Below are 14,777 nucleotides of genomic sequence, written 5' to 3'. Positions count from 1 at the left end.
GCTCAGGCTTTGGCTTCAGCCCCAGGTGGCGGGGCTCAGGGCCCTGGGGTTCAGCCCCGTGCTGTGGGGCTTCGCCTTTCTGCCCGGGGCCCCAGTGAGTCTAACCCTGGCCCTGCTTGGCAGACCCCCTGAAACCTGCTCATGGCCCCCCGGGCGCCCAGAACCCCCGATTGAGAACCACGGCTCCATGGGCAGGGGCAGGAGACCTGCCGGCTGGGCACGGCGCTGCACCTAAGGCAGGAGCAGCAGCCCCACCAGCCCGGGCCTCCATTTTACCAACTGTGCCAGGAGCGGGGGATGGGGCTTTGCCCCTTTCCACCCCCCCACCCCCCGCGGTGCCCTGTCCACCAGTTGCCCCACTGAGTCTATTGGCGAGCAAGGCACCAGGTGACCCAAGGATCAAGCCCTAAACAAATGGTGCCAGGGCCAAATCCATCCCTGCGACGAGTGGGTGCAACACCACTGATGGGGGTGAATTTGAGAGGCAGTGCACAGTGCTCTCTGACCCAGAGGCAGGAGGCCAAATCCAGCTCTGGTGTAACTCAGCTGACTTCAGCTGAAGTATGTACACCAGGGATGTCCTTGCCCCACTCTCAAGGGCCTGGGACCTGCCTCCTTAGAGACCTTCTTCCCACAGGCCCAGCCACGCTGCTCTAGCCGGATCCTCCTTGGCTTACAAAGAGGAGGCCGAGGCCAGGCCTTCTCCGGGAGGGGCTCCTCGCCTTTGATCCAAAACAGCCCAAACACCCAGGCCGTTGGGGCACCGTCCAAGGGTCATCTCTTCTTCCAGGGCTAGAGCCTGTTTACCCCGACCTTACGTCAGCGAAGTGGGAGCTGGGGCCAAGGAAGGACTGAGCAAACGCTGAGTTGCTCAGGATCCGGACCACCCTTAGCACCATCTCCTTTCCACTGGCTGGGTTTGTAGAGCGGGAAAGCAATAAATCAATCAGAATCGCTGTGAAGAAGTCTGGCTCCTGCTAACACAGAGCAGGGACTGCAGCTCGTCAGCTGCAGCCTGCAGGGCAATGGACTCTGGGGAGCGAGCCACATGGACTTCCTCTCAAGGGACCACAGAGCAGGGACAAAGCATTTGCAACCAGCAGTGCAGGCCTAGAAAGTGTGGGTATTGTCAGAGATGTGACTGTGGAAACGGCCCCTTCTTACATCGGTCCCCTCTGAGCCCCCCGACTCGCGTCTGCCGGCTAAACTGGCACAACTGCGTGGCCGGTCCCCTTCGCTCTGGAGAGCCGGCAGAGACACAAGAGAGCAAACGGGATTCTATTCTTCCTGGGTCGGCAGCGGTGAAATCCCAAACACGGGATGCCTATTCCTGATTGTGAGGCAGGAGACAGAAATTACCCAGCTTGAGAGCTCAGGAGGCAGGATTCTGAGACACTGACAAGCTGGAAAACAAATCTTCTTACGGGTAAACAGAGTGAATTTCTCGGGGGGGGCACCAAGAGAGAGCATCACCCCACAGCTACCCTTGTACGCAGCCTTGCCAAATCATCATGAACATTTACAAGCCCAGACACAAGATCTACTGGCCCACCCTCACCGCAAAGGTGAAAAAAACCATCAGGCAGCCAGCTCACGAGACCTTCAGGAGGCTGTTTTAATGGTGATGCTGCAACCAAAAAACCCCATAGACCAGACACTTTCTGCTTCACAGAGAAAGGAAAGCTGCTCCTATCGGAGAGGTGGGGGTTAGACAGGAGAATGGAAGCGTGAGTATAATTTTTGGTGGTGCCCAGAACGGGTCCAAGCCCCCCTTCCCGCCTCCCTCCACACCCCCCACCTTCCTTGTAAGCCGATATATATTTTTTAAAACAATGTAAAAATGGACTGGAAACAGTACGCGTTTAACAGTTTCCCTATATTGCACAATATCACTATTGTAAGAAAAAAAATTATTTAACTAAGAATATCAACTTTATTAATACTCTTTTGAATACGGAAACAATCCAGCACTCTTGGATCAATAACCCACAAAAGCAAAAAGCTCTGTCCAATTCGCTATTGTACTCCAATCTCGTAAATCTTGATAGCCAAGACTGATGAAAACTCCTTTTCTTATCTTTTAGATTTGCACATCTTTCTTTTGTATAACTTCAGTTTGCAAGCTGGGTGTCGAACTCAGGCCACCACTTGATCAATTACCTTTTTGTTCTTTTTCTCTGGGTAATTAAGAATTTCTCCATTGTTGATTATTATTACACAAAATTAATGGGGTGGGGCTGAGGGGTTTGGAGTGTGGGAGGGGGCAGAGGGTTGGAGTGCAGGGGTGAGGGCTGCGGGGTGGGGCTGGGGATGAGGGGTTCACAGTGCATGAGGGGACTCAGGGCTGGGGCAGTGGGTTGGGGTGTGGGGAGATGAGGGCTCTGGTTGGGGGTGAAGGCTCTGGGGGGGGGGGCTGGGGATGAGGGGTTTGGGGTGTGGGAGGGGCTCAGGCTGCGGGATGGGGCCGGGGATGAGGAGTTCACAGTGCAGGAGGGGACTCAGGGCTGGGGCAGAGGGTGAGGTGCGGGCGGGTGAGGGCTCTGGCTGGGAGTGTGAGCTCTGGGTTGGGGCTGGGGATGAGGGTTAAGACATTCCTTTCCTCTACCAGGCTGGAGAACAGGCAGAACTGGATTACTGACATGGCTGTGCAGAGCATTACGACTGGGGATGTACGCTAATTTAACTGGATTTGTGTTTTTAACTATTATACAAATATTTCAGCCTCATAACCAAGATGAAAGGAATCTAAAAGGGTAAATCTGCATTAATTTGCACAGGGAGGTAAAGGCGAAACTCTGTTATTGGGGACATGGCCAGGCTGAAAGCCAGATATTGTAAACAGGTGTTTCTGGACCTATTTATGACTCTCTCACAGTCTGCGCATCTCTTATCTTGGACAATGAAAATCCATTAAGGTGCTTCCAAGTTCTCAGTGCGGTAACATTCAGGTTGCGAACACTTGATGGAAATTTGTCCTTCCTGTAAAACCAGTGTTTTCAATCAAATTTAAAAGAATAACAGAGGGAACATTTTTCTGTGGGTCTTAAGGGTTTGTTTTTATAAAACTAATTTTTTAGATAAAGTGGAGTGGTCACCTTATTAAGGGCTTGTCCACACTGGGGTTTCACACTGAGATAAACTATTCCAGCACAAGTCATGGTTAACCGAGCATGGAATGTCTACACTAGGAGCTTGCACAGATGCAACTATGTTGGTGTAAAATAACCGTGTGCAGACAAAGCCTGCAAGTCAGTCTAGCACCCACAGCAATGCACCCCTAAGAACCACATATAAAAACAAAGGAAAGAAATGACAACTCCTAAGCAAAGAATGGGGCGGGGGATAAGGGGTTCACGGTGCAGGCTCAGGGCTGGGGCAGAGGGCTGGGGTCGGGGGTGGGGGCAGGGTGAGGGCTCTGGCTGGGGGTGCAGGCGGCAGGCAGCTGCGGGGCTGGGGCTAGAGAGGAGGACTCCCCACAGCCCTCTCCCCGCTGGCAGCTGTGAGCTCCGGGGGAGGAGCCCCCACTCTCCTCCCTCTCCCCCCTGGTATGACACTCACCCAAGCCCCAGGCTGCTGCTCAGGAGGTCCAGACAGGATAAGCCCCCTCAGAGTCGCCTGCCGGGGGGTGGGGTGGGGGGGGGGGGCTGTCGTGCCGCTACGCCTCCTCCCCTCCTCCGGCTCAGCAGTCAGCCTGCCACCGGCACCACTCCCTTAGCCAGCAGCGACTGGCGAGGGCGTGCAGCACAGAGCAGCCGCCCACTGCCAGGGCGCAGGTGAGGTAAGGATGCTCAGGGGAGGCACGCGGGGCCAGGGGATGCTCGGGGGAGACACATGGGGGCAGCAGGCGGGGCCAGCGGAGAGACCTGGCCCTTAACATTAGTGGAACTGGGCCCCTGGGGCCCTGAATTTGCTGGAGCCCGGGCACCAGGGGCCCATACAAATCGCCATCCCTGCATGTAGCCCCAGGAGACCAGAGACACACAATGAGGCAGGGTCCAAGACAGCCGGCCCTATGGGAGCTCAGCCCCTGCCCAGCGCCTATTAATAATAAATGCCCCTTTGCGTTTCTACAGCATCTTCCTTCCAAGGCACTTCACAAACATCAGATTCATTAAGTCTCCTACAACCACCTTCTCCCTCCCATCAGAAACATTAGAAAGACACTGGCTGCAGTGGGCTGAGAAACCTATGTCCTGTCTGTGGCTCTTCCTCAAGCTCCCAGTCTGATCTTGGGCAAGTCCTCTCCTCTCTGCTTCCCCAGCTGTACGAAGGGCGTAATAATAATCACCTGCCTCTCGAGATGTTAATTCATTCCTAACTGCAAAGGCGCTACACAGTAACTCCTCGCTTAATGTTGTGCTCCCGAAAAATGCTACTTTAAGCAAAACGATGTTAAGTGAATCCAATTTCCCCATAAGAATTAATGTACCTGGGGGGATTAGGCTCCAGGGAAATTTTTTTCACCAGACAAAAGACTATATTTTATACACACACACACAGTGTAAGTTTTAAACAAACAATTTATTACTGTACACAGCGATGATGATGGTGAAGCTTGGTAGAGGTGGTGGAGTCAGAGGGTGGGATATTTCCCAGGGAATGCCTTGCTGCTAAATGATGAACTAGCCCTCGGCTGAGCCCTCAAGGGTTAACACAACGCAGCAGGAATGGAGGGAGGAGCGACTGCATGGCAGAGAGAGAGAGTGTGTGTGTGTGAGATGCATTGCCCCTTTAAGTACACTGACCCCACTCTAAATACATTGTCTTTTTTAAAAAAGGAGGACTTGTGGCACCTTAGAGACAAACAAATTTATTTGAGCATAAGCTTTTGAGAGCTACAGCTCACTTCATCCACTTGTACTCCTTTTCTTTTTGCAAATACAGAGTAACACAGCAGCTACTCTGAAACCTGTCTTTTTAAGTAGATCAGCAAGTTGAGACAGCAGCGGCTGGCTGCAAGCTCCCTCTGTCCTGAGCCCTGTCATCCACCCTGCTTTGTGGAGATGGGGTAAAGGAGCGGGGGCGGTGGGGACACCCTGACATTAGCACCCCTCTCCCCCACCTCTGCACAGCAAGCAGGAGGCTCGGGGAGCAGCTCCATGGCAGTGCGGGGCGGGACAGATGAGCTGTTGGCAATTGGTAGACAGCTGGGCGGCTGCCGCAAAGGAAACTTAGGGGACGGGGGAGCTGATAGGGGGGCTGCCGGCCCACCCTGGTACCAAGCCCCACCAGGCTGCTCTTCCTGCAAGCAGTGGACAAAGCAGGCGGCTGCCAAACGTTAGAAGGGAGCATTGTGCAACTTTAAACGAGCATGGTCCCTAATTGATCAGCAACGTAACAACGAAACAACGTTAACTGGGACGATGTTAAGTGAGGAGATACTATACTAAGGCGAGGTAACAGCAAGCCCGTTTTACAGATGGGGGAAAGAGGGCGACAAAGGGTTAAGCGACTGGCCTGAGGTCTGAATCAGTCTGCAATACAGCTGGGAATAGGTCCCAGGAGTCCTTGCTCTAAACACATAATGGGCCTGATTCTGATCTCACATACTCCTGTTTCCCACTGGTGTGAGATCAGAACCCGGCCCAGGACTGGGCCGTTACTCTACGGCTGGGCTACTGCATTTTTAAAGTACAGGTGTCTGTCCACGCTACCATTAAAATCCCTCCATTTGATCATCAGACGCAAATCCAGGACAACAAGCCGGCTTCCTGCTGGTCAATACCACCCTGATAGGGACAAGTCTAGGCAGCCCATCGCTGTCGCCAGGAGGACTGAAAACCTGTCCTCTGCCGAGCCCTGGGGCAATGGTTGCGTGTTTCCTGGCATCACCAAGGCCTAGAGCATTCTGGCAGCCGCGGGCCTGGGCTGTTGGTGATCTCAGCTGATTCTGGGGAGACGCACAGGGTCTTGTGCTCAGGACGGGGCTGATAAAGGGAAGTAGCTGCTGGCTGCCTTCCCACATTCAGTTTGACAATGGAATGCACATTTAGCCTGTTGGAGACAGACACAGCCCCTGTGGCATGGGGGAACTGGGCATGGGGAAGTGTAGAGGAATGCATCCAGTCAGGGCGGCAGAGCACAGCTCCTTGGGGCTCCCTGCACAGATGGCAGCGGGGCCCCAAGGTGGGAGCAGTCACAGAGCCACCCAGCAGACTGCCCTCGGCACAGGCTGGAGGTTTGGCCCTTTGCGATCATCCCATCTACCAGTATTTCCGACGCACTCACAATCGCAGCGCCCAGGAGCGGCCATCACCACTGGCACATGTTACCAGCCAGTATCAGCAGCTGCAGTCATTTAAACTGAGCAAATTCCTGGAGAACAGACGCTTGTCCTCTTCCCCCTTTTTTGCCACCAGATGAAACCACCGAGAACGTCACAGGTCAGCTCACCTCCAGCAGAGGCTGCAAGAAGCAGATCGAGCCAAGGACGGGAAAGCAACGCAGCGCGATGGCAACGCAGCAGAGAGAGCACCAGCGCAGAAAGGCCCCAGACATGGCCTGGCTGGCTCTGCAGCCCAGAACAGGGCTCCCTTTGTTCTCGCACATCTGCCTCCCTGCTCAGAGCAAGAATCCTGTTAACCCTCTTCTTATAGCCCCGGGCCTCCCGCCGCGCTAGGGGAGAAGATAATGGCATGAGGAGACTGACCGGGCGGCTTGGAAAGAACCCAGAAACACTGTGCATGTTCTTAAAACAGGTTCTCACACTTCCTGGCACCGCGACCCCCTTCTGACAACAAAAATTACTACACGACCACAGGAGGGCCAAAGCCCGAGCCCCACCGCTCCGGGTGGGGGGGGCAAAGTGCAAGGGCTTCAGCCCCAGGCAAGGGGCCTGTAACCCGAGCCCCGCCACTCAGGGCTGAAGCCCTCGGGCTTGGCTTCGGCCCTGGGCAGTGGGACTCGGGCTTCAGCCCCAGGTCCCAGTAAGTCTAAGCCACTTTGGGGTCCTGTCTGACAGTTTGAGAACTTCTGTCTTAAAACAACCATACATCTGCAGCAAAGGAAGCCCAGAGCAATGGGATGGGTGCTGCCGGTCCCCCTGCCGAGGGTCTCTCTGGCCAGTGACAGATCCAAATGGCAGCTCAGAACCAGGCCCTGTTGCTGTCTAACGTGATTTGGGTGGCGAGACACATGGAAACCAATGACTTGTGGAATTTAATCAATTCCTTTCCACAGATGGGATCCTCTGAAGTTACCCAATTCCTTTAGAGGATGGTAAGACATACCCAGAGGAGTTCTGCCTAGCAATTCCACTCTTTCTGTCCCCAGCCATGAGCAAAGACACCATGGTGTCTAGCATATGGACACAACCTCAACGAGGAATGAACATGCCTGATCTCAGAGCGACCTAAAAGCAATCGGTAATCTATCATTTCCCCAGGAGGCAGCAGCCTTACAGGACCAGACCCGTGGTCCCTCTAGCCCAGTCTCCTGTCTCTGATAGTGACCAGTTGCTTCAAAGTGACGTTGTTGGGGTCAAATTCTAACCAGTACATTGTAGTATCGTCACCAAAAGCATAAGTGGGTTCAAAATGGAATTAGATAAATTCATAGAGGATTGGTCCATCAATGACTATTAGCTAAGATGGTCAGGGACGCAACCCCGGGCTCTGCATGCCAGAAGATGGGACTGAACGACAGGAGATGGATCACTCGAAAATCGCCCTGTTCTGTTCATTCCCTCTGAAGCATCTAGCACGGCCCACCGTCAGAGACAGGATACTGGGCTAGATGGACCACTGGTCTGACCCAGTACGGCTCTTTGGAGGTTCTTATGCAGTTTAATCCTTCCACAGATACTTTTCCCCAACACTTTTGCTATTATTCATCCACTAAGGATTTAAAATAGCTGTAGATAAGATCAGCAAAACAACCCACTGGCAGAAAGATGATGAGAAAGTGAGACAGAAAGAGAGAGAGAAATTACTGTGTGGATAAGGAAATGGAAAGAAAGCTTGTTGAAACGCAGAATGCACCTCCCCCACCCCCACCAGCCGGTCTCTCAGCTGCTAATTTTACAAACCCTGCATTTCATCATCCAAAATTCAAACCTGAGTCCTCACCTGGGAAGGCAGCGGTGAGATTCTCATCCCTGTCTCTGGGATACAGCCGGGAAAACACAGCACAATGCGCTTTTATACTTCCATCTGGAGACTCTGCAAGAAACCTGCCCCCCCTCGCGCTCCCTCTGCAAACTTCACACAAGGCACTGCCTGTCCAGAAAGTCGTCCGGCACATACACACACACCCCACAGCCTCGCTCTCTTTCTCTGGGCTGACCTTCTCTCTGAGCTGCACAATACTTCCTGAAAGAGCAGGCCCACCAAAGCAAGAAGAAAAAAAAACGCCACCCAGAATTCACTGGGGCTAATACTTCCTCCTCTCACCCCCAAAAAGTGACACCTCCCAGACCTTGCGCTGCCGGCTGCTCACCACCAACCACACAGCATAAAGGGAGGTTACCATGGCTGCCAAGAAGCACAACAGACCAAGATTTATATTACTAGCTCCCCCTCACACTCCCTGAATTTAAAGGGCCATCTATCTTATCGGTATTTATTTATTCAGCACTGTACAATGACACACGAACACAGCCAGTCCCAGGCCAAGCTGAAGGACAGATACAAGGGGCACCGGGAAATCCAGAGGTAGTGATTAACGGAGTAACTATATCCCCCAGATTCGCTTCTTGTGGATAACTCAAAGGGCAGGGGTTGTCCTCCCGCCCTGCCTGGGATGCTATAAGACCGGCATGATTCCTGCTACTTTCACTGCTGTGGGTGAAAAGCAGCAGGGAGAGGCTGGTTAGTTTCATTCATAGCTTGGGATATCTATGAACAGCAGCGGAGTGGTTTGCCGGCAGGTGCTGAAAGACAAGAACGCAACCATTCCTATTTAGAACAGTCCTTAGCTGTCCCTGCGAGCCTGAGGGTTCGAAACTTCCTTTTTGGTCATAAACGAAACCGTAGATTCTGCAGAATTCAGTCATTTGGGTCCCCTGCCGCCCAGAGAACGTGTCCTACAGATGAAGGGCTGGGTGGAATTTTCATGCCCTTTATTTGGTACCACGCAAGCCCACTACAAACGGTTTAGGACAGGAAGTGAAGAAGAATAGCTTGTCCATCGCAGCCACAGGGGGAGCTGATGTAGGCAGAATGTAGCTACCCAATTAGGGATTTTTGCAGGACACTACGATGGAGTTCCTTGCTGCCGTTCAGCGTTCCGCAGCTTTTTAATAAGCACATGTGAGCCAGCCCTTCAATTCCACCTCTCCTCCAAGAGATGGACCCTCCAGCTGCACACCACCATTCTGGGGCATCACCTCGTTAGTGACATCAAGGGAACAGCCTCATCTACTGGGATGTCACACTCTCCACTCCCTTGCTATCCTGGGCAGTCATTTACACCTCTGCAAAAAAGGATCAAGCTCGGTCCAACTTGCACAACAACGAACGGGGCAAGGGCAGAAGAGACTCGAGCCCTCTGACTCTCTGTGTGTTTGGGGCACAGGGCTGGGCATGTGAATCACATTAATATCACTGGCTACAGTAGGAAATAGGCAAAAAGAAAAGGAGGACTTGTGGCACCTTAGAGACGAACCAATTTATTTGAGCATAAGCTTTCGTGAGACGTGAGTTGTAGCTCACGAAAGCCTAGGCTCAAATAAATTGGTTCGTCTCTAAGGTGCCACAAGTCCTCCTTTTCTTTTTGCGGATACAGACTAACACGGCTGCTACTCTGAAATAGGAAATAGGGTAACTGGAAAAAGTAACAACCAGATCACCAAAATGCACTCAGCCCCTGCAGGAAGATCAGGGCCCAGAGGCATCCGGACCCTCCCATTATTTGGAGATGTATCCAGGGGCTTGGTCACTGCTGTATTACATCAGATGTAATGATACAGATGCAGCTGCAGTCATTTAAACTGAGCAAATTCCTGGAGAACATCTAATCTGATTTTTCTGTAACTGTGTCCAGTTTTGGGCCCCACACTACAAGAAGGATGTGGATAAATTGGAGAGAGTCCAGCGAAGGGCAACAAAAATGATTAGGGGTCTGGAACACATGAGTTATGAGGAGAGGCTGAGGGAGCTGGGATTGTTTAGCCTGCAGAAGAGAAGAATGAGGGGGGATTTGATAGCTGCTTTCAACTACCTGAAAGGGGGTTCCAAAGAGGATGGCTCTAGACTGTTCTCAATGGTAGCAGATGACAGAACGAGGAGTAATGGTCTCAAGTTGCAGTGGGGAAGGTTTAGGTTGGATATTAGGAAAAACTTTTTCACTAAGAGGGTGGTGAAACACTGGAATGCGTTACCTAGGGAGGTGGTGGAATCTCCTTCCTTAGAGGTTTTTAAGGTCAGGCTTGACAAAGCCCTGGCTGGGATGATTTAACTGGGAATTGGTCCTGCTTTGAGCAGGGGGTTGGACTAGATGACCTTCTGGGGTCCCTTCCAACCCTGATATTCTATGATTCTATGAGTTTTGGAAGCATGTGTAGTCGGTGGAGTGAGGACTGAGCCCTTAGATGTCTAAGCTATGGCCAGTTCTGTCTCAGTGTCTGTGTGAATTCAATATCACACATACACATGCTATTTGCAAAGGCAACAAAGGGGGGAAAACAGTCCCCAAAACACACAGACGTGGCATACCCGCCTCCGGGGTATGATGAGAATTAACTGATGTTTGCGAAGCACCTCAGAGAAAAAGCCCTACCTAACTGTTAAAGCTATCCTGGGGCCTCATCCTGTGAGATGCTGAGCACCCTCAATGGCCACGGACTTCAGCAGGGCCCCAGCACCTCGCAGGATCAGGCTTTTCATCATCATGTTGCTGCCGTCGCTGTTGGGTTTACTCTGTTTATAGAAGAACCTGTGCTCTCCAGAGAAACCCCCCAGAACAAGACCCGAATTTAGATCTCTCCCAACTCAGTGCTCAGCATTTGCCAGTGAAATTCCCTTTACTGAAACCCTGAACTATTCATGTTCCCTTGGATAACCGCCTTCTCCTGTACGCTGGAGCCTGCCAAATATGGGCCCTTTTCCATTATTTAGTGGAGAAGATAGTACAGTATTCGTGGCACAGAGGCGAGCGTCAGGAATGAGTGATGCTGAGCCGACCAGACTGAAAATTTCTTACACTTGGCAAGATAGGTAGCTCTCGTAGAGGGTTTCCTGCTGCCGACGAGAACTTGTCTGACTTGATCAGAGCAAGAGAGCTCCACTGGGTTCAGCCATGGAGCTTCCATGCCGCGAGGTGGAGCGACTCGAGATTCGGATGTTGGAGGCGGCCATGTTGCTGGGTTATTGGGTCCGGGAAGAGTAGCAGGGTGACCGGGGTTTCCACGGACATTTCCAGGAGTGATGTGTACCAGTGCTGGAAGGGCCAGACTGGAGCTATCCATATCACAGAGCTTGGTCCCTGCGGATCTTGAGGAGCACCTTGTGAACGAAAGGGACGGGCAGGAACGCGTTTAGGAGACGCCCTCCCCCTGGGAGGAGGAACGCATCCACAATGAAGCCCGGGCTGTGACTCAGGAAGGAGCAGGACTGCTGAGACTTCCTGTTACGTTACGTGGCGAACAGGGTCTATTTGTTGAGCTGGTGGTTGCCATTGAGGTGGCCACAGCGCCGGAGGAGGCTGGCAGTGTCGCCTAGATCTAAACCTCCTGCTGCTGGACCTATCCAAATGACAGGACTCCGCCTCAGACTCTGAAAAAGAAGACCACAGAGGAGCAGTACTCAGTGGTGCCGAAGAGCAGTGCCGAGCCTCTGGGGACCGATGCGGTTCCCCCCCATGGGTGGCCGGTGCCAGAGATGGGGAGCAGCGTGACATCATCGCCGGCTAGCCCCTAGATGGACTAGGCAGCCTGGCTAACACCGGTGCCTCGTCCCTCCTTGGAGAAGGCGGAGCCATCAGGTGACTACGGTCCTGCACCGCCTCACATGTCTCCGAAGTGGAGGGGAGTTGAATGTCCCGGCCATGATGGTCCGTAGAACAGTAGTGGACCAGACTCGACTGGACCCCTTGCGGGGCAGGAGTTGACGAGCCCCTGGGAGCTGCCGGGCCCGAAGGAGGCTGCCGCTGTCTCTTGAGGCACAGGAGGGGGAGAGCGCCCCCTCTCTGGGCTCTTTTTCTTCTGGGGCACCGGGGATACAGAACGGCGCCTACCAGAAGTCTTATGTTCGGTGCCATGTCGGTGCTGGGAGTCCTTAGTCTCCGTTATAGGAGCCGCCTTGCACGCCGTCAGCATCAGGGCGCTGCGCACGGAGGAGGAGGGACTCAGCACGGCCTCCGCCGGCCCGGGGTCGGATTGCAGGCGGCGGGCTGCCTCCATGAGGATAAGCCTGAGTCTCTGCAAGCGATCCTTACGGGTCCTTAGCCAAAACCCTTTACAAACGCGGCACTTGTCCTTGTGACTCTCACCAAGGCACTACAAACTAGAAGTGTGCGGGTCACTTTTTGGCATCAACTTTCCGCAGACTTCACACGGTTTGAACCCCAGCAGCTGAGGCATGCCCCGGCGGCGGGGGGGGGAGTAACCCCCACAGTAAAAACTTAGTCTACTACTACTATGAACTTAAGACAAAAACTATGAACTATATACAAAACACAACAGCACACTGCTAAAGGCGCTTGCAGAAGCAAGAGCGAGGGAAGTTCCAGCTAGCCGTCACAGGAGGTAAAAAGGAACCAAGGGGATGGCGGGTCGGCAGGGCCCTATATTGCGCGCCATGAAGGCACAACTCCAGAGGGGCGCCTAGGCCGACCCTCCGGATGCTGCTAGGGGAAAAATCTTCCTGCTATGCATGCGGCGTGCACACACCTGATTGGAATGGCCATGAACAAGCACTCGAAGAAGAACTAAGAGGAACCTGCAAGATAGATACAGAAGAAATCCTGCCTCACACCCATGCAGCATATGAAAAAAATCAAAACAAAAACCCCAGCCAGAGTCTTGACCCCGAACAGAGAGAAGAGCCAGAGACTTCACAGAGTCCGCCAAGGACGTCTCTATTGATGTGGCAGGCACTCCAATATTACAGTGACAAATAGGCAGGCGGGCGTGCGTGAAGGTAGCTAGACAGACGGAACCGAACAAGGACTATGCACATAAGAATTATTAATATATCTTGTTTAATTCTTTGCTCACCATCACCATTCGCACAGTCACGACAGGGCCGTCCTGAAGGTTCTCAATCATTTCCTCCTCGCCTTCTCAACCCCCCAGGTGTTGCCCCACAAACCTCTCTGCTCTGTCGGGTTTTAGTTGACAATTTTTTTTCGTTTCCTACTAATATATTAACTTTTTAAAAAGAGTTTCTCTGCATAACACAGACCAGAGACCCTTGCTCAGTAAGTACACACTGTGACATTTCACAGTGAAGGAGGGAATCTTACACATCCTATGTGCTTGTCACTATCGGTACTCTGGGAGCTGCTTTGCGCGTTTGTGTCAGTGGGATCACAGCCAGTTTCACCGTTGTTTATGGCTAATTTCACAGAGGCACTGAGACACGAGCTGATGGTGAGGAAACATGATCCAGAGCAGTGCTTCTCAGCGTTTTCGGGTTGATGCCCTCTTATTTGAAGTCCAAAATTTTCAGGACTCCCTTACGTTTACACTAGAAGTAAGAGTAAAACATGGATCAATGATACCAAAGAACTGGTGCTAAGCGTGTGTGTGTGTGTGAGAGAGACAGAGAGAGACTTCAGGCAAATCACTTAATCTGCCCTGTGCCTCAATTCCCCACAGAGGCAGTACTTGTGAGCGTAAAATCTAGCAATGACTGATTGTTCAGCGCTCGCATGCTATGGTGATGTGGACCATACAGCTACCTAGATAGATACAGAATGCCTCTCTGCGGCTGACTTATAGGGAAAAGTTGAGCGCCTCTCAGGCAGGTCAGTAGTTACAGACAGCTCCTCTTGCTGGAAGGATCAGCTTGATTTTGCTGGCAGTTCCCCTTTGCATTTACTTTCAATTCTCTACAAGATATAAAACTATCCTCCAAAAATGTTTGCAGAACACTCAACTGTTCTAGAGTAACAGCCGTGTTAGTCTGTATTCGCAAAAAGAACAGGAGTACTTGTGGCACCTTAGAGACTAACCAATTTATTTGAGCATGAGCTTTCGTGAGCTACAGCACCCGATGAAGTGAGCTGTAGCTCACGAAAGCTTATGCTCAAATAAATTGGTTAGTCTCTAAGGTGCCACAAGTCCTCCTGTTCTTTCAACTGTTCTAGCATGTCATTTTCATGCCCCAAATCAGAGGCATCGGTTGCACGAATTCAGCACTAGAGAGCAGCATTACACCAAATAAAACAGACAAGACCTTTATGCCTGTATCATGTCAGACGCATACGACTGAGCTAGGCAGCGACAATCACTCTATCCCAGGGCAGCAGCCATGGCTGCAACATCTCTTCCCCCGTGAGCCACTTCCTGAAAATCCCAGGAAATCTCCCCGGAAGGAGCGAACCTGGGAACAGTCACTGTAACAAGACAATGTTCAGTGCTGGTTCATGTTCAAAGGACTGCACAGTCCTCCTCCGCTAGGGAGTCGGGAGCCAGTGTCAGAACAGCCCCAGATGCTCCTGTCATAGGAGCTGTACATGTTTCTAGAACGATTATACCTCCGGAGTCCCTCCTCTCAGGTCCTGTGTACAGATCACTAGGCCACGTCTCTGTCTACTAAACCACTACCAATGACCATGCTTTGAGATTTATATAGCGCCTCACATCTGTGTGCACGGAGACCACAGCCTGTCATGCT

General features: G+C 52.3%; 1 protein-coding gene across 3 annotated transcripts in view; it reads right to left on the bottom strand.

Moving 5' to 3' along the window:
• Positions 1-14,777, bottom strand: part of ARAP1 (ArfGAP with RhoGAP domain, ankyrin repeat and PH domain 1) — a 228,506-nt gene that overhangs the window by 110,413 nt on the left and 103,316 nt on the right. The window contains exon 1 of one of the 3 annotated variants that reach the window (XM_084630994.1): positions 8,067-8,319. The exons of the other annotated variants lie outside the window; for them this stretch is intronic. The gene's annotated coding sequence lies outside the window, so the exon portion shown is untranslated. Of the gene's footprint in view, positions 1-8,066; positions 8,320-14,777 lie in introns of those variants that run through there. 3 annotated transcript variants of the gene reach the window in all.

This window comes from Lepidochelys olivacea (assembly GCF_965140295.1).
Source record: "Lepidochelys olivacea isolate rLepOli2 genome assembly, chromosome: 1".
Lineage (NCBI taxonomy): Eukaryota > Metazoa > Chordata > Testudines > Cheloniidae > Lepidochelys > Lepidochelys olivacea.
The sequence above is the reverse complement of the archived record's forward strand: the minus strand, read 5'-3'. Positions and strand labels throughout refer to the sequence as shown.